The sequence below is a fragment of the Schistocerca gregaria genome, chromosome 2 (genome assembly GCF_023897955.1).
Source record: "Schistocerca gregaria isolate iqSchGreg1 chromosome 2, iqSchGreg1.2, whole genome shotgun sequence".
NCBI lineage: Eukaryota > Metazoa > Arthropoda > Insecta > Orthoptera > Acrididae > Schistocerca > Schistocerca gregaria.
This window is the reverse complement of record NC_064921.1, coordinates 1,025,789,069-1,025,808,326: the sequence shown is the minus strand read 5'-3', so window position 1 is coordinate 1,025,808,326 and position 19,258 is coordinate 1,025,789,069. Positions and strand designations below refer to the sequence as shown.

Genomic DNA, 19,258 nt, shown 5'->3' with positions numbered 1-19,258 from the left:
TCGAATTTTAGGCCAAGGTTCAAATGGCTCTGAGCACTATGGGACTTAACATCTGTGGTCATCAGTCCCCTAGAACTTAGAACTACTTAAACCTAACTAACCTAAGGACATCACACACATCCATGCCCGAGGCAGGATTCGAACCTGCGACCGTAGCAATCGCGTGGTTAGGGACTGAGCGCCTAGAACCGCGAGACCACAGCGGCTTAGGCCGAGGTATTTGACTTGTCACACCAGGAGAGGTCCCATCTGTTAATAGTGATTTGACGGTTTTTTTGTGGTGAACGTGATGGAATTACATTTATCTGAGTTTATTTCAATTTTCGACGCGCTGCACCATTCAGTTGTCTCCTCAAGGTGCTTCTGGAGATGTAACGTAATTTAAGTTCGGTAGGCCAGATCAGAATGCCGTGTAGTTTCCAATAAAGCTAAATGCGTTGTTACAACTAGGGATGTAAATTGGGTACGTACAATCTACAGTGGACACGGTAAGATCCTGAAGAAGATCCTATCAGAGGGTTCGAAATCTCGATCGTTCGAAGAAGTATGACGCAGCCTAACAACCCAGATTTTAACTTCATTGTATAGAGACTCTACTGGATCGGTTCCAAGCCCAAACCTTGGGAGACGCATTGCTTCGATTTCCTTAAAACTACTCTTATCTATCTACATTAACGAAGAATTTTCTCATACCTACGAAAGCAGCCAGAGTTTTTCACTATAGGTACAGGACACTCGTGTTGGTGGGGCTTGTATGAGGGACAGTGGTGCTAGATATGATCGAACGCATCCTCAGTATCTAGGAAGACTGCACCCGTGCTGCGCCCGTCTGCCCTTGTCTTGTATATCTGCTCAACCATACGGGTGGTCTGGGCTATGGTGCCATGCCCAGCACGAAAAAGGCCACACTGATCGAGGACGGTGATATTTCTTTTGGATAGGAAGGTTTGAGGATCAAGCGGAACCAGAACTTTTTTTTTGTAAGCTTAAGAGCGAGATAGGACGATAGTTTTCAGGCAAGATGGCACGCCAAGCGGCTGACTCTGATTGCCATATGCCCTATATAGAAATCTTACAGTCGTGGCACCTCTGTCGCCCCTCTGACCCTGGCGTCCAAGCGGCGGCTTTTGTCTCTTGCGCTTTGAGAGGGGACGTACTCGAAAGCGACCACAACTGCATAAATTTTTTTTATTGGATCTTCATTTACTGCATAGAATTGAAAATCAAATTCCTGAATATTACGTTTCAATTCCACTCCTAAGTGTGATAAAAATAATACTGAACAAAAGCTTGCACGGGTCGCGCCCCTTTGTTGTTACGTATTTCCTCATATTATTTATTCCCGCGGTATTTTCTTTCAGTTTTATGAAGTCACGATGTGGGGAATATCTCGCTGTTTAGCAGATCCACAGACCCATAGCTTCTACAGAAGAGTGAGCATGTATAAACTCAGAATCTTAATGAAAGTGACAACAATTCGATAGGAAAACCATGCCCCACCGCAACAATTGTTTCTACAACAGCTGATGAATTGAATTAGTTTTTAACTGTGCTAATCTTGATAGACGTCGGACTCTAAGGAGGCCATCACCTCGTCGACGGTGAGGGAAATCGATAACAGGGAGATTGATGCAGTTGAAATCATTGTTACTAATTTGTTCAGGGTAACCTAAGAACACACAAAGAAAGAAAAGATGGAAGATGAAGAGGAGAACGCATATGGTTTGCACTAGTTTATCCAGATAAGGCAAGTCCTAATACGTACAAATACTGTCAAATCTTTATTTTAGGTTTCCCGTAACTCACATCTTGGCAGCTTCATGCATCTTTTCCTCACAAACCACTGACATTATAGTACTTAAATTTGGCATGCAGTTAGTAAATACTATAGTGAATCATTCTGTGGAAGCAATTTCATTTACTACAATAGTAAGACGTTTATGCAAGAGAAAAGCCTTGAGATTTGGTATATTCTTTTCACGTAAATTTGAAGAGCTGTAAAAATCTAGCAAAAGTAGATATCAATGTTCTGTTCCACAGTAATAAGGTGTAATAAGGGTGTATGAAACCTTGTACAAAAATACGTTAAATTCGTTCCGATGGATTTTCCAAAAAGCGAACATTTGTACTCACTTTACTGAAAAAAATTCAGTTTTTTATAATTAGAAACTTATAACTTCAGTAAGCATGAAAACGTATGTGTGTATCCACATAATATTCCTTAGCAACTGTGTCAAATTTAGATACATTGCCTTGGTAACTTTTGACTTTAAAATTCCTTTTTCAAAGTATTGCAACTTGGCGTACGTCCCCTCTTAAACCGGCCCTGAATCTAAGGGATCTGCTCATCAGTGAGTCGCTTCGGCTGGATCTGCCATACTTGAAGAATCTTTTGAACTCTGAAAAGGGTGTGTGTAAATTTTCGTAGCAATTTTTCTTCTTTTGGATGTCTGGTGTCGCGCTAGTAAGGGGTAAGACAGATACTGCCTACAGGAAAATTAAAGAGAACTTTGGAGAAAAGAGAACCACGTGTATGAGTATCAAGAGCTCAGATGGAAACCCAGTTCTAAGCAAAGAAGGGAAAGCAGAAAGGTGGAAGGAGTATATAGAGGGTCTATACAAGGGCGATGTACTCGAGGCCAATATTATGGAAATGAAAGAGGATGTAGATGAAGATGAAATGGGAGATACGATACTGCGTGAAGAGTTTGACACAGCACTGAAAGACCTAAGTTGAAAGAAGGCCCCGGGAGTACACAACATTCCATTAAAGCTACTGACGGCCTTGGGAGAGCCAGTCCTGACAAAACTCTACCACCTGGTGATCAAGACGTATGAGACAGGCGAAATACCCTCAGACTTCAAGAAGAATATAATAATTCCAATCCCAAAGAAAGCAGGTGTTGACAGATGTGAAAATTACCGAACTATCAGATTAATAAGTTAGGGCTGCAAAATACTAACGCGAATGGAAGAACTGGTAGTAGCCGACCTCGGGGAAGATCAGTTTGGATTCCGTAGAAATGTTGGAACACGTGAGGCAATACTGACCCTACGGCTTATCTTAGAAGATAGAGTAACGAAAGGCAAACCTGTCCTTCTAGCATTTGTAGACTTAGAGAAAGCTTTTGACAATGTTGACTGGAATACTCTCTTTCAAATTCTGAAGGTGGCAGGGGTAAAATACAGCGAGCGAAAGGCTATTTACAATTTGTACAGAAACCAAATGGCAGTTATAAGATCGAGGGACATGAAAGGGAAGCAGTGGTTGGGAAGGGAGTGAGACAGGGTTGTAGCCTCTTCCCGATGTTATTCATTCTGTATATTAAGCAAGGAGTAAAGGAAACAAAAGAAAAATTCGGAGTAGGCATTAAAATCCATGGGGAAGAAATAAAGACTTTGTAATTCTGTCAGAGACAGCACAGGACTTGGAAGAGCAGTTGAACGGAATGGACAGTGTCTTGAAAGTAGGATATAAGATGAACATCTATAAAAGGATAATGGAATGTAGTCGAATTAAGTCTGGTGATGCTGAGGGAATTAGATTAGGAAATGAGGCACTTAAAGTAGTAAAGGAGTTTTGCTATTTGGGGAGCAAAATAACTGATGATGGTCGAAGTAGAGAGGATATAAAATGTAGACTGGCAATAGCAAGGAAAGCGTTTATGAAGAAGAGAAATTTGTTAATATCGAGTATAGATTTTAAGTGTAAGGAAGTCGTTTCTGAAAGTAGTTGTATGGAGTGTAGCCATGTATGGAAGCGAAACATGGACGATAAATAGTTTGGACAAGAAGAGAATAGAAGCTTTCGAAATGTGGTGCTAGAGAAGAATGCTGACGATTAGATGGGTAGATCACATAACTAATGAGGAGGTATTGAATAGAATTGGGAAGAACAGGAGTTTGTGGCACAACTTGACTAGAAGAAGGGATCGGTTGGTAGGACATGTTCTGAGGCATCAAGGGATCACTAATTTAGTATTGGAGGGCAGCGTGGAGGGTAAAAATCATAGAGGGAGACCAAAAGAGGAATACACTAAACAGATTCTGAAGGATGTAGGTTGCATTACATACTGGGAGATGAAGAAGCTTGCACAGGATAGAGTAGCATGGAGAGGTGCATCAAACCAGTCTCGGGACTGAAGAGCACAACATCTGTGATTATAATAACTGTATAAATAATGCTGACTCGAGTTTTGTGCGGAAGGATCCAGTAGTGTTTGGTTAGAGCTGTGTATAAAGCACCTGTATTTCGCTAGCATTGTTGTGTGTGTGTTTTGTTTTGAGTGTGGTTATCATGTACGATGAAATACGAAATAAACGGGCAAGACGCATCATTCGGGATACAAACACATCAAGAAAGACGAGGAACTAACTGACCAATTGTTGTGGCAGTCTGGCGACGCGAACGGTTCGGGCGTGACATTGAGCGCACTGATTGGAGGAAACCAGCTACAGCGCGTGAAGTGCTAACAATCAAGCAACTTTAGTCGGACTTTAGTCTATTTGTTGTGCGCTCATGAAATAGTGGAGTACTTTGGTAAGTTGCGCGCGCATCCGACGTACGGTGGAGACGAAGCGGGCGCTGGCGCAGCACGCGCGGCGTGACTAAGCGACGCTGGAAGCTGCGTCTGGCGTCTGGCGGGAGGCTGGAGGCGGCGCCAGCTGCAGCCGCAGCCGTGCGTGGGTGGGGGGGGGGGGGGGGTTGGGGGGGGGGGAGGGGAGCGGCGGCTGGAGGGACGGCAGTAGCAGGGTGGCAGCGCGCCCGCACGGACCACGGGACGCGGTCCGCCCGCCGGCAGTGCCGCACGCACCACGACGCCACCCCCAGCACTGGCGCCGGCTCAGCTCCGCGAGAGTGCGGGAAAGTGTGCTGCCCGCCTGACAAGTGTATCTACGAGAGGTTTTCGCCCTCCCTGTTCTAAGAAAATCTGCAGGCAAGTGGAACATCGAACGTGTCAACAATTACGACCAGTGAATACTTGGAAGAGAAATTTGTCGACGAATATTTGGTGTTGTTACCTGATCATTCAGTGCAGGAGGCGATCCGTAATTTTGTATTGTAGTTTTCTTTTGGAAACCAATTTATTTGCCAAGATCGTTATATTATCACAATTACTGGATTTCTAGTTTCGGCAGTGTGTATTGTCATCCTCAGATGCATAAAACAGGGCTGTAGTAATCAGCCGGCCGGTGTGGCCGAGCGGTTCTAGGCGCTACAGTCTGGAACCGCGCGACCGCTGCGGTCGCAGGTTCGAATCCTGCCTCGGGCATGGATGTGTGTGATGTCCTTAGGTTTCTTAGGTTTAAGTAGTTCTAAGTTCTAAGGGACTGATGACCTCAGCAGTTAAGTGCCATAGTTCTCAGAGCCATTTGAACCATTTTTGTTGTTGTAAATATCACATCATACAATGTTTACATCATTTTTGTCACATGAGGACTATACAATAGGCATAAAAAATAGAGACATTGCAATGACATGACAGGTGTTCTATCATCTGTCATCTGATATGTCACTGTAATGTCTCGATTTTTCATGCATGTTGCTTAGTCCTCATGTGACAAAGTGGTGTAAACATTGTATGATGTAACTATCAGAGCCCTGTTTTACGGATAAGAGGATAGCAATATATATTGCCGACACTAGTAATCCAGCAATTGTTAACAGAACGATGTTGGCAAATAAATTAGTTTTTAAAAGAATACTTAGTGGTTTTTCATCAACATTTAGACATTAGGAACTCTTAGCAGGTCGGCTGGGGTGGCCGAGCGGTTCTAGGCGCTACAATCTGGAACCACGTGACTGCTACGGTCGCAGGTTCGAATCCTGCCTCGGGCATGGATGTGTGTGATGTCCTTAGATTACTTACGTTTAAGTAGTTCTAAGTTCTAGGGGACTGATGACCTCAGCAGTTAAGTCCCATAGTGCTCAGAGCCATTTGAACCATTTTTGAACTCGAAGCCTCCTTCGTGTGAACACTTGTGTTTCTGTCGGGTTTTTTAAAGTTTATTTTTAAACTCTTTTTAATTTGCTTTGTTCATCTACACGGCACAACGTGACCTTTTCGACATCATGACATTCAGGATCAGTGAATCGTAGAAGTTGCTAACGCCGTGCAGAACGGATAAATGATGTCCTATTTACTGACGAACAAACCTACGTGAATTTTTCTCTATTTTACGAACGAGTATCTTACCAGGAACCTATTACAAACAGGAATTTAGTGCATGTTAAGAATTATAAGCAGCTTCTACGTGGAAGAATCTGTTGACAAACAGTCGGAGGTAGTTGGGGAATGTTTTCGTCGTACGACCGAGAAGCATCCTGCGATCATTTTCGAGTACCTACATGCCCGTTTATTCGCTGCGTAAACTCATGCCGCAGTATTTCCGTATGTTGATAATTTTTGCTTTGGGATCGTCTTATAGCAGCTGAATGAAACACAGCTTTTTTGCCATATAAGTTTCGGCTTTACTCTTTGCAAGGCATCTTGAGTGGCTGACTTACGTGTTGTGCTTTTGATTTGTTACGCTTCAATGTAAAAATTATCTACGTACCTTAATATTATACGCAACTGAGGACGAAAGGACTACAAAGGCCGGAGTAATTTCCCTATTTTTCGATTTAACTGTCTTTTCCTGTAAGGTTTCATAGTGATAAGAAGACGTCACGGTTTAGGCTGATGATAAAGAGTGTGGAAATGCCCTGTTTTATTGATCCCAAAGGACGTCTTCCGTGACTAGCACGATCTTGAGCTGCAGCGCTCATGAGCTTTCTCTTCTAGAATCGTATGAAGAGATATGTTAATATCTTCATTTAACAGTCTCAAGACGAGGTAATTCCAAGTGGTTCGTTGTTCAGAACCCGTCTACTTATTGTCTTTTTATTCTCCTTGTAAACTCAAGCTGAATTTTCTTGACTTTCGAATTTCACTACTTCTGTACCTGTGTTTTGAAAATGATGGGAAGCGCCGAGTTAGATTCCCGTTAAACAACAATGAAATGTATAATACTAGGAAACATAAATTCGCCTTAAAGATTTTCTTGCGTGTTTTAATCTTCATTACTAACCTAAACAACAATAATTTGTCTATGTGATTAACTTAGTACGTAAGATTTCAAAGTGATACAAAGACGTCAGACTTGTGGACTGACGTCAAATGTTATTGCAACGCACATCTTAATCAATTTTTTTATTGTTTCTAAAGATCCTCTCCACATGCAGCACCACCTTTAGTTACGACGTTTACTTCTGTGGCCGTCTGAAGCATCTCTTTATAATTTCAGTTAAGTGCTTTAATATCCAGGGAAAGAAGCTAGCGAGTAACATTTTAAGGTGCGTCTATATGTAATTTGTGGCAACAAGCTGATCGAGATTCTGAATATCTGCTGAAAGAAATAGAATCATACAGAATGAGTATTCACTCAGCAGTTGACTGCGAGTCGAAACTTCATGCCAAAACAAATCTGTGTAACGGACCGGGATTCGAACCCTACCCCTTGCCATCCGGCGGAAATTGTCTTATCGATTGAGCAGTCTAGATACAGGCCTACGAACCGCCATCAGAACTGAGGTAGCGGATGGTGAATCTGGTTTTTATAGCGTTGTCAGGGAAAGTTTATGTTCCAGGTTCGAGTCACAATCCACAACTCGACATACCGTTTTAATGTGGCAGGAAATTTCACTTGCAGAAATAAATCGGGATTTCGCCCCCAGAATTAGTCATGAAGTTCTCATTATTTCAATTTTTGGAATTTTGTTGTGTCCGGGTTTGTACGCCACGACCTTCTCAGTCTTTGCATTTACCATTCCATTTCTGTGGCCAGATGCTATTCTTGTCCTCATAGCATAATTTAGCGTGTGAACGAAAGTTGTATATCCTATTTTACTATAATCGTGTACATATAGCTTTGCGTTTGTGGTATATTTAAATATGACAGGAAATCAATAAAGTATTTAGTGCAGAAAATACCGTAAATAATTATAAAGGGAGAGAGGCAAGTGTACGCCACGGATCTAGATGAAATTTCTCGCAGATGTTGGTAACTGACACCTATTTTGGTTCTTAGGTTGGCGCTCCACGGGTGCTTTCAATACCACCTGTACCTTCGTGGCTACATCCGTAAACGGAGTCGGTGGAGTAGGTTAGTGCTAAACGATTGAAATCCGCCTTAACTACTTTGAGGAAACGTCTTTAATTCTATTTGTTAAATTACATGTTTCAAAATAATCATCGTTTGATTATTATAAGCAATTTCATTAACTCATTTTGTTCTTGAAATAATGCATAATATAAGAATTCGGATTTTAATTTAAACCATTGGCAGTTCTTATTGACTTCCTTATACACACGGTAATGTACTCGAACTGAAATGGCATAAATCTAAGCTCCGTTATTCTATAACGTAAACCTACGTTTAATTTGCACTACGGAACTTGTTATAAAGGTAATAGAAATGCAAGGATTTGCCGTACCAAGGGCGGCGAATGGAAGGCGCGACCAGCATCGGCAGTTCTTCCACATGAAATGTATACAAATATTTATGACATCGAAATGATGTTTCGGAACAAAAGTGAATTTAAGTAAAAATCATTACCTCGCAATTGGACAGCTGACTTGAATACGAGACTGCCAATTTAGCAGGTGAACTCTTGTCTGCTGGAGCCACAAATGCCGAGAGTCATGCGTCTAAGAAAACTTAGTTGTTGATTTTCTCGGAAGCTACAGAGCGTCGAGTTAAAAGCCAAAACACGCGTAGATTGTTTTCAGTGATAGATTGGTGTGCGAAATGTCACACAAACTACTGGCCTCCCTTTGACAGAGGACCCGTAGTACCAGACGAAGGTCGTTAGTCCCATGCACTGCATCGATACAGGTCCGACTGACTTCCCTCTCTCACAAGGTAGAACTCAACGTGTTATGCTATAAGAGTAGATCTATTTCTAGAAATTGTTTATATGGTACTCCTCGGAGGTGGCGCAAGTGTGAAGACATCTCGGTACGGTCACCGTTTTTAATTTTTTTTGTTGCTTTCGTAATTCAACTGAAACGAATGAGATGCTTCCTTGAATCAGACAGGCCAGTTTCCTTTCCCATTTTATCCAATTAATCTTCATTAACGAGCCAAACATCAACACACTCACTTAGTGAACAACCTCCAACGCCTTTGTTTTGGCCACATAATTACTGATGCACTTCTTTGTCACTTCATACTACGATCAACATGGAATGCCAAATTGTTACCAGTGCAGCAATATGTTGGAGTGCCATTTCATTTTCGTTTCATACTCGCTAAAGAGATTGTTGCAAAGTCGGATTGAAGAAAGTGACAAAGCAAATCTACGATCTCTGTTCCGACCGCTGAGACTTCCGGTGATCTGATGATCATGCTTTCGTGATTCATTCACTGTGTGAGTGGGTTTACTCGTCTTGAAATATTAATACTGCTGAGTTGTAGTTCTAAAGGAGAAAGCAATTTGCAGTGACTGATGTCGAATATTGCTCGGTCATCATAAGATGAGAACGATATACATTTTGTTGTGAATTACTGCGGTAATTTTTTAAGTGTTAGTGAGGAACCGGCCTTACATTTAAATGTAGAAATTCTTCTCTTACTTATGTGACGAAACAACTATTAAACCGAGAGGACCGAGGAAATGCTCAACAGAAACTGGTGCTAGAGTCATTTGATAATGAATCAGTTCACACAGGAAGCATACGGTATCGTGGAATAAGAGAGTAGCTACCAAATGATAGTGGACTTATTTTAATCAATAAACACACCGATTTGTCGCAATTCTTTCTCACTTTATTTGAAGAGTCTGATGAATCTCGATTTATAAGTGAGCTGTTGCAGTCGATAATAGACAATGGGGAAGTTTTTCACTTAAGAAGTTGCCAGTGGATCACTGTGTTTCAGAGCGCCAATTTCATTTTAGTTTCATACTTGCTAAAGCCAGTGTTGGAAAGCGGAATTGAAGGAAGTGACAAAGCAAATACACGACCTCTGTTCCAATCGCCGAGACGGTCAGTGATCTGATCATCATGCTAAGCTGAGGAGCTTCTGAAAGTTCCATGATGCAGAAATTCCCGCCAAGAAAATTCGCTGAGGAAAACGAAGTCCTTCCATGTTCTTCGTTATGGTTACAAGCGAGATAACGCAGAAGTATCATTCAAGACACCACTCCGGACCGTTGGTTGAGCTGTTCTGATTTAATTCTTCTGTAACATCTAGCGAATATCGGAAGGGTTGCTTCAGCAAACCAGTAGTTCATCTTCTCGGATGCCTCCGAAATCAGAACACGTGCACCATTTGCAATAATTTTGCTGTGGTACATACAAGTTTATTGAGGACACTTATAATCTATAAAGATAGTATCTAATTAGGTGCTGCAGTGGGTTGACAGAGGTCTCGTATTAGAGAGAAACCGGGTTCAAAAACCCGCTCAGCCAAATTGATGTAGGTTTTCTGTGGTTTTCATAAATCATTTGAGGTGAATGCCTGAAACATTACTTGAAAAACGCCACGATAGATATATTTCTTCATCTTTACGAATGAGAATCAGCGCTCCACATCTTACGACCATCCTGTACTCTTTAGATCTTCCTTGCAGCAGGTATCTCACGCAGTGTTGAACAAAAATGACTATTGCGCCAAGTCATTGGGATTTATTTATTTTCTCCCGGACATTGTTAATCACGCAGGCTTGTTTCTAGATGGATGACAGGCATCGTATATTAAGTCAGTTTTTTTCCATTTAATTTCTTAATTCCAGAGTTGTTCTCACACCGTATTTGTGGTAGCCTGGACAACTGTAATTACTACTGCTCAATATGGCAATATATATCATCCCGGCATTTGCCTCAAGAGTTTAAGGGAAATAACAGAAAACATAAATCATAATAGCTGGACGGGGATTTGAAGCACCTCAATTACAAACTGAAACACAACAATTTTGGTCTAAATTCGTAAATACGATCTACATGGAGACAGATTTCAAACAGTAGCATGTATCGACATTTATTGCCAATGTTACCGCTTGACATATACTATCTGATCAAGAGAGTCCGAACGCCTATTCATCATCATCATCAGTGTCCTGTCTAAAGGCAGGTTTTCACATGGTAGCTCTCCAGACTGTCCGGTCTTATGCCATCCTCTTCAGGTGTACATAATTTCCTCTCCCCTTTATGTCGTCTATCATCTTGTATCTCCTTCTTCCTCTCAGTCTTCTCCCACAAACCAATCCTTCCAAAGCATCTGCTAGCAAGCACTCCCCTCTCGATGAATATCCCAACCAGTTCTTTTTCCTTTCTCTTACACCCTTCAGCAGACATCTTCTTTCACCAACCATTTCCAATACCCTTTCATTACTCACTCTTTCCGTCCAGCTTATTCTCTCCATTCTCCTCCACATCCAGCAAAGTGTGTGCCACAACGGCCTATCGCTCCCACTTTTCTATCCCAAACCTGTTCTCACCATGTCCTTTTTCTGTCATTTCCTATTATATGTATAAGACCTCAACGGCAGTGACTGCGAAGAAAGAGTCTTTCGCAACGATGAAACTGGCGGAAGAGGCACCTTTTCTTTTTGGGTACAACAAGAGAACAAATAGCGACTGTACCCCAGAGGAGCGGCTACTGATAGCGTCTGACCCATAGTGAGCGGCTGATTTTATACTGGGCAATCTACTGCCTATGTGGAAGGTAACGGGAAACTACCACATTACATTCCGAAGCAGTGCATGGTATGTCTCTCCATGTGAAAGATTCCGTAGTGAAAGACTCCGGAACACGTATTAGTGGACATTAATATATTGCGTGTCCACCCTCTGCCCTTATGACGCCTTGAACCCTGCTGTGGAGACTTTCAGTGAGATGTCTCAATGTCTGTGGAGGAATTTCAGCCCACTCTTCCTCAAAGGCCGAAACCAGACACGGTAGCTATGTTGGACGCTGCGGTATAAAGCGAAGTCGACCTTATAACTCGTCACAAAGGCGTTCAGCTGGGTTCAGGTCTGGACTCTAGGTCAGTCCACTTCAGGAATGGTACCGTCCACAGTTGCTGCTTTATCACAGGGAGCACTACCATGCTGATACAATCATCGTCTCCCAACAGCTCCTCTTGTGTATGCTGTACACTATGCTGTAATATGGGTTCATATCCATCCGCGTTTGGCGTTTTCTTAAGCACTATAAAGGGACCACACGGTAACCAGGAAAATTTCCCCATATCTTAACACCACCTCTTCCGTGCTTCAGAGTTGACACTACACATGACAGTTAAGGTTCTCCAGGCATTCACCTAAGCCGTTCCATCGGATAGTCGCAGGGTATGACGTGATTCATCACTCCAAATCACTTGTTCTGCACAGTGGTGTCGCTCTTTAAACCACCTAAACGTGGCTTAGCGCTGACTACAGAAATATGACGAGCTTCTCGACCGTTGCACCCCGTTCTTTTTAACTCCGTACAGTCACTGGGCTGGATGGACTGCAGGTAGCACTTTGGTACTCAGGAGTGATTCCTTCCGCTGATTTCATGCGAGTTTTTACACCCATCTTCCGCAACGCACGGCGGTCCCTGTCAGTCATTAGATAAGGTGTTCTTGGTCTTGGTTTCGCCGTGGTTGCTCCTTCGCGTTTCTACTTTAGATTCACATCACCAACTGACTTGGGCAACTTTAGATGGGTTGAAATGTCGGTGATGGGTTCCTTACTTAGATGACATCCAGTGACTACTCACAGAGCTCTGCTCTCCAATCCATTCTGCTGTGATTGCTTCTCTGCTGACAGCATAATAATCGCCGCCTCCTTTTCTCCGAGCGTTTCCTACTCTTGTGACGTCTGCTGGTCAACTCTCATTACATACTGGTGTGCGAATGCTCCTGGTCAGATAGTGTGAATCGTCATACTGCTTCTCTTTACGAATGTAGACCAAAATCGTCGTGTTTAACTTCTGAATACAGAGCGAAGAGATACAGTGCTGAGGCACTCCACTCACATTCGGGAAAACAGTGGTTCAAATACTCATCCTGCTACCCCGTTTTTAGTTTATAGCGATTTCCCTAACCCTTTTGAAGCAAATTCCGGAATGGTTATTTAGAAAAGGCACGCCCGGTTTCCCTCTTCGTCCTTTACCATTCTGTACTTTTACTATGACTCTAACAATCTCATTGTTGACGGAAATTTAGACTTTAAACTTTCTGTCTTCATTCAGTTTGTAATTGCATGAAACAAATGATCTTTCTCAAATCATTGGCTATTTTAGAAGGTATAGCGTTGTTAACAAAGCATGAGACAAAACATATTCAAGCATAGGTTACAGCAGTGCAACAAATCTTTTGTGACATACCTGCATTTGTAATGTTTCACTGTGCATAATTCGATCGTTTTTACATCAGATCAATATAACAAATGTTACTTGACTGTATTACGGTTTTTTGATAAATTCACAATTCGATAGGCATCTTCAGTTGTTTACACATAAAAATTTGACTGGCCCCTACAGTTGTTTATTGTGTGCCCGTTGCTCTGCCTGTGAGATCATAGTAATACAACTAAATACATAGATGCTCTACTGGAAAGGTCTCTTTATTGATATCTAATAAGTTAACAGCGTCACTGAATCATGAAAATTACTGTATTTAAATACAGACTGTTCGTTCATTAATTTTTCCAGCTCCTTAGTCTTTAGTCTATATATTCTCCGTCCTTCAAGAATGTCTACCTCATTCCTTAGGTGACACGTGTAAAATTTTTATAGTACTGTCGGTAGCACACACTGTACGTTTTGTGGTTAGCAAATGATGGCTGAGGCCGTCTTGCTTGTCCTCATGTATTCCTTGTATCTACTGACAAAATTCCTTCCAGTTTGGCCTGTATAAAACTATCACAAATTCCACATTTGAATCTAAACACACCAGATGCGTAATACTCGTCCTTTTTTCATTTTTTACAATTTCATGTCTTTGTTTCAACCTTAATTGACATACAGTTCGAAATGCTATTTTGTACTGTTTAGGGAAAGCGTGCGCTAACTTTTCGGTAATACTGCCATAATATTTCAATGTAACAAACTTTTCGTTCCTCGCGTGATTTTTTTCGCTTGAGAAGTCGTGTAGTTAAGTTTCTCTTAAAACCATTGGCTACTGCCGTTTGTTTGACGATGCGTAACTCCGTTGTATTGCCGTTTAATGTAATGGAAGCTTACATAGGCGCGCTACCATAGCAAAAAAAAAAGCATTTTTTATGTTGAGGTGGATAGTTGGAGTCCTCCCTTGTTACTGCAACCGAGTATGTTGGTTGTTAACGATACATGGAAAATTTTATTTCACTTTAGGTTTTCTGTGGTTTCACTAAAACAGTTCCTGTGAAAGGGCTCGGCTGACCTCCGTCTGTCCTTCCCCAACATGATTTTGTGCTCTGTCCCTAATGACCTCCTCTTCGACAGGTGGCTTATCTTCCTTCCCTCTCTCCTTCCTTCTCTTCTTTCCTTCCCTTTCTGGGAATGTAACTGTTTTAACAAAAAATTTGGATTCATTGTATAACAGTGGTCGCATGTGTTCATAAAAATGAACAAATTCGAACGGTATACTGTACAATTCGGACGTTTATTCGTTTTTTGAATGCGGAAGATATGGCAGCAGCAAATTATGACTGCCAAAGCTCAAATCTGAGAGCTTTACGGGAATGAGGCAGTGAGCGACTGATGGTTCGCAGATGAATTTTCCGTTCAATACTTTAGAATGTTGGTGATGAAGAATGAAGAATATCGCTTTCAAAAATAAAGGAGGAAATGATGAATCCGGGAACTGGAGAGATCATTGAAACATTAGAATTGTAAATTTCCGGAAATTATGCGGAAAATACTTCACGAAGCCGTTTATATTGAAACCAGAAAATTTATACAACGAGCATATACAGAAACTGGTACCGTCACATTGCTGGCAGTTATGGAGATGAGTAGTGGAAAGTAAATCTTATAGTTCTATGGACAGGTTCTCCAAGCAGAATCGCACTGTAATTTACGGACAGCCTTCGTCAATGGTGAATGTTTTATATACTGAAATACGACTGGGGAATTTTTTATAATGTGCGACGGCCATTTACTTTTATGTTATTGCAGTTTTATGATAATCGACAATGTCTTTTTTTAATAAAAAAGAACAACTCTTTCACTTACAACTCAGGAGTGACACATAAATCTCTATAAGTACCGGCAGTTCTCAAGACTCGTTCCTACCTGTCAACGGGAGCGTCGTTTTGAATTTGACTGACGCTAAAGTTTGCTGTTTTTTATTTCAGCAAGCGGCTTGTCCAGCGCGTATGCAAAAGCCTCGCACAGACCAACGTTAGTTTTTCGTTGCATTCGTGGGAGTCTCAGAATGAAATTGAAAAGCTTAGCTTCAAAAAGATGCGTTATGCAAAGATGCATTACCCACTATGACACCTAACCAGGAGTACCCGATGCTACGAATCTGTAACAAGTCTCAGATAATAGTACTGCTGCCCTTCAAGTTCCTTTGAACTTGCTTGGTGCTTTTTCATTTATTAGAATGTAAACACAGCCGCTGAGTGCATCAGTTCTCTGCGTCGTGATTGCAGGGACGGGTAGCCGTGTCAGATGTCCGCCCCTATCGATCCAGCTGTCTGTTGATCCTGTGGAGACACTGACACTTTATAAGCTAGAGCGTGCAACCCACTAAGCAGATCATGTGCAAGAATATTTGCAACAGTTACTGTTTTCTCCCTGTAGTTTTCTTTTTACGGCTAATACAATAATAGAAGGGAGAGAAGAAGGAATAATATGTGCTCTACATGTAGATTCTACGAATCTCTGTGAAGTAAGAGGCAGATGTTACTTTCTACTATAAGCTGTATAAAGGTTTCTTCCCATCCAATTCACACATGAAGCAAGAGAAGAATTACTGTTTGTATACATCTGCGCAAGTTGTTATTTCCCTTGTTTTATATGCAGACTTTCCCCGCGATAAGGAGATCAAAAGAAGTTTCGTCCAGAGAGGCGATTATTGAAGTTTTCTCAGCAGATTCTTTTGACATGGGACGCATCTTCTTCGAATGTCAGCCAGTATTTAAGTACAGGCTCTGCGAGTGTTCTAGGCGCTTCAGTCCGGAACCGCGCGGCCGCTACGGTCGCAGGTTCGAATTCTGCCTCGAGCATGGATGTGTTTGATGTCCTTAGATTAGTTGGGTTTAAGTAGTTCTAAGTCTAGGGGACTGATGACCTCAGATGTTAAGTCCCATAGTGTTTAGAGCCATTTTTTTCTGCGAGTGTTCTGTACTTTGTTGACAATAGCTGATGAGGGAGAGATCTCACAAATTGGTTCTCTTCCCCCCCCCCCCCCCCCCCCGGCCTCCCCCTTCCTACATTACTTGCAGTTATCCTCACTTTTAACATGCCACAGGGACTAGAATTTTAATTATCGCAAAAATAAAATATATGCAATGTTTTAATGTGATAATATTAAATTTTTAATTGAAATGAAATACGTGACATGTTTTAATATAACAATTATATACACTCCTGGAAATGGAAAAAAGAACACAATGACACCGGTGTGTCAGACCCACCATACTTGCTCCGGACACTGCGAGAGGGCTCTACAAGCAATGATCACACGCACGGCACAGCGGACACACCAGGAACCGCGGTGTTGGCCGTCGAATGGCGCTAGCTGCGCAGCATTTGTGCACCGCCGCCGTCAGTGTCAGCCAGTTTGCCGTGGCATACGGAGCTCCATCGAAGTCTTTAACACTGGTAGCTTGCCGCGACAGCGTGGACGTGAACCGTATGTGCAGTTGACGAACTTTGAGCGAGGGCGTATAGTGGGCATGCGGGAGGCGGGGTGGACGTACCGCCGAATTGCTCAACACGTGGGGCGTGAGGTCTCCACAGTACATCCATGTTGTCGCCAGTGGTCGGCGGAAGGTGCACGTGCCCGTCGACCTGGGACCGGACCGCAGCGAGGCACGGATGCACGCCAAGACCGTAGGATCCTACGCAGTGCCGTAGGGGACCGCACCGCCACTTCCCAGCAAATTAGGGACACTGTTGCTCCTGGGGTATCGGCGAGGACCATTCGCAACCGTCTCCATGAAGCTGGGCTACGGTACCGCACACCGTTAGGCCGTCTTCCGCTCACGCCCCAACATCGTGCAGCCCGCCTCCAGTGGTGTCGCGACAGGCGTTAATGGAGGGACGAATGGAGACGTGTCGTCTTCAGCGATGAGAGTCGCTTCTGCATTGGTGCCAATGATGGTCGTATGCGTGTTTGGTGCCGTGCAGGTGAGCTCCACAATCAGGACTGCATACGACCGAGGCACTCAGGGCCAACACCCGGCATCATGGTGTGGGGAGCGATCTCCTACACTGGCCGTACACCTCTGGTGATCGTCGAGGGGACGCTGAATAGTGCACGGTACATCCAAACCGTCATCGAACCCATCGTTCTACCATTCCTAGACCGGCAAGGGAACTTGCTGTTCCAACAGGACAATGCACGTCCGCATGTATCCCGTCCCACCCAACGTGCTCTAGAAGGTGTAAGTCAACTACCCTGGCCAGCAAGATCTCCGGATCTGTCCCCCATTGAGCATGTTTGGGACTGGATGAAGCGTCGTCTCACGCGGTCTGCACGTCCAGCACGAACGCTGGTCCAACTGAGGCGCCAGGTGGAAATGGCATGGCAAGCCGTTCCACAGGACTACATCCAGCATCTCTACGATCGTCTCCATGGGAGAATAGCAGCCTGCATTGCTGCGAAAGGTGGATATACACTGTACTAGTGCCGACATTGTGCATGCTCTGTTGCCTGTGTCTATGTGCCTGTGGTTCTGTCAGTGTGATCATGTGATGTATCTGACCCCAGGGATGTGTCAATAAAGTTTCCCCTTCCTGGGACAATGAATTCACGGTGTTCTTATTTCAATTTCCAGGAGTATATATATATATATATATATATATATATATATATATATATATATATATATATATATAACATCCTATCAAAAATTCTCATGAATAGGCTAGAAGAACAAGCTGACCCACAAATAGGAGAATACCAGGCTGGTTTTCGCAAGGGGCGATCATGCGTAGAACAGATCTGGAATCTGAAATTGATTCTCCAGATGAGAAACACCCGAAACACAGTTGTCACTTTTGCAGATTTTAAAACGACCTATGACTCAATAGACAGAGTAGCGCTCTGCAACACGCTGGAAGCATTCAGCATTGACAGAAAGACAAGAGCAATCATTCGACAAACATTAACTGACACAGTCTCCAAGGTTAAATTTATGGAGGATACCTCTGAACCATTTGAAATCCAAACTGGAGTGCGGCAGGGTGACGGACTTTCACCATTACTCTTTAACATCATTCTTCAAAAATTATCAGGACCTGGGAAAAAGAAGTCAAAGGAATCCAAAATGGCATTAGAAAAGATAATAGATTCAATGTTAAGTGTTTAGCTTTTGCAGATCACCTTGAAATCTTCACAAATAATAGAAAAGAAGCCACTAACGTCATAGAGAAGTTACACGAAGTTGCACCTAGAACTGGCCTGCAAATTTCATATGAGAAAACCCAGTACATAGAAAGAGTGCCACAAGACAAATTGCCTATTGTGACAACCCATGGGAAAATCGTACAAGTACCACATTTTAAGTACCTGGGGGAAATCCTCCAGCCATCAGGGATCAACCTAAAGACCAATGAGGAAAGAATAAAAAAACTCAAGTGGAACTATTATAACAAAAAGTCCATATCCATTAACGCAAAATTGAGGCACTACAACACTATCGTACTTAGGGAGGCACTGTATGCATCTGAAACAACACAAATAGGTGGGCAAACTGAAATCAAAGAAATAGAGAAACAAGAAAGGAAAATTAACAGGAAAATTTTTGGTCCGACACAAGCGCAAAGAATCTGGAATAAGAGACCAACATCAGAATTATATAAATACACAGACAAGATTATGGATACAATAAGGAAAAGAAGAATGCAGTTCTACGGACATATCCACAGGATGAATGAAAACAGAATTTCAAAGCGGCTTCTTAAAGTACACAACTCTGGCAGGGGAAAAACAAAATGGATAAAAGAAGTTGAAGAGGACCTGAGACAAGCACATATAACAGTAAACGATGCAGGAAATAGAACTGAATTTAGGAACATCATCAAAAAACATAAGTTTGACACCTCAACACAGAAGAGACCAGGATGAAAATGG

General features: G+C 42.5%; 1 protein-coding gene across 2 annotated transcripts in view; it reads left to right on the top strand.

Moving 5' to 3' along the window:
* Positions 1 to 4,744: 4,744 nt before the first annotated feature.
* Positions 4,745 to 19,258, top strand: part of LOC126335539 (inward rectifier potassium channel 4-like) — a 1,139,778-nt gene continuing 1,125,264 nt past the window's right edge. For both annotated transcript variants that reach the window (XM_049998924.1, XM_049998921.1), the window contains exon 1: positions 4,745 to 4,937. The gene's annotated coding sequence lies outside the window, so the exon portion shown is untranslated. The remainder of the gene's footprint in view (positions 4,938 to 19,258) is intronic.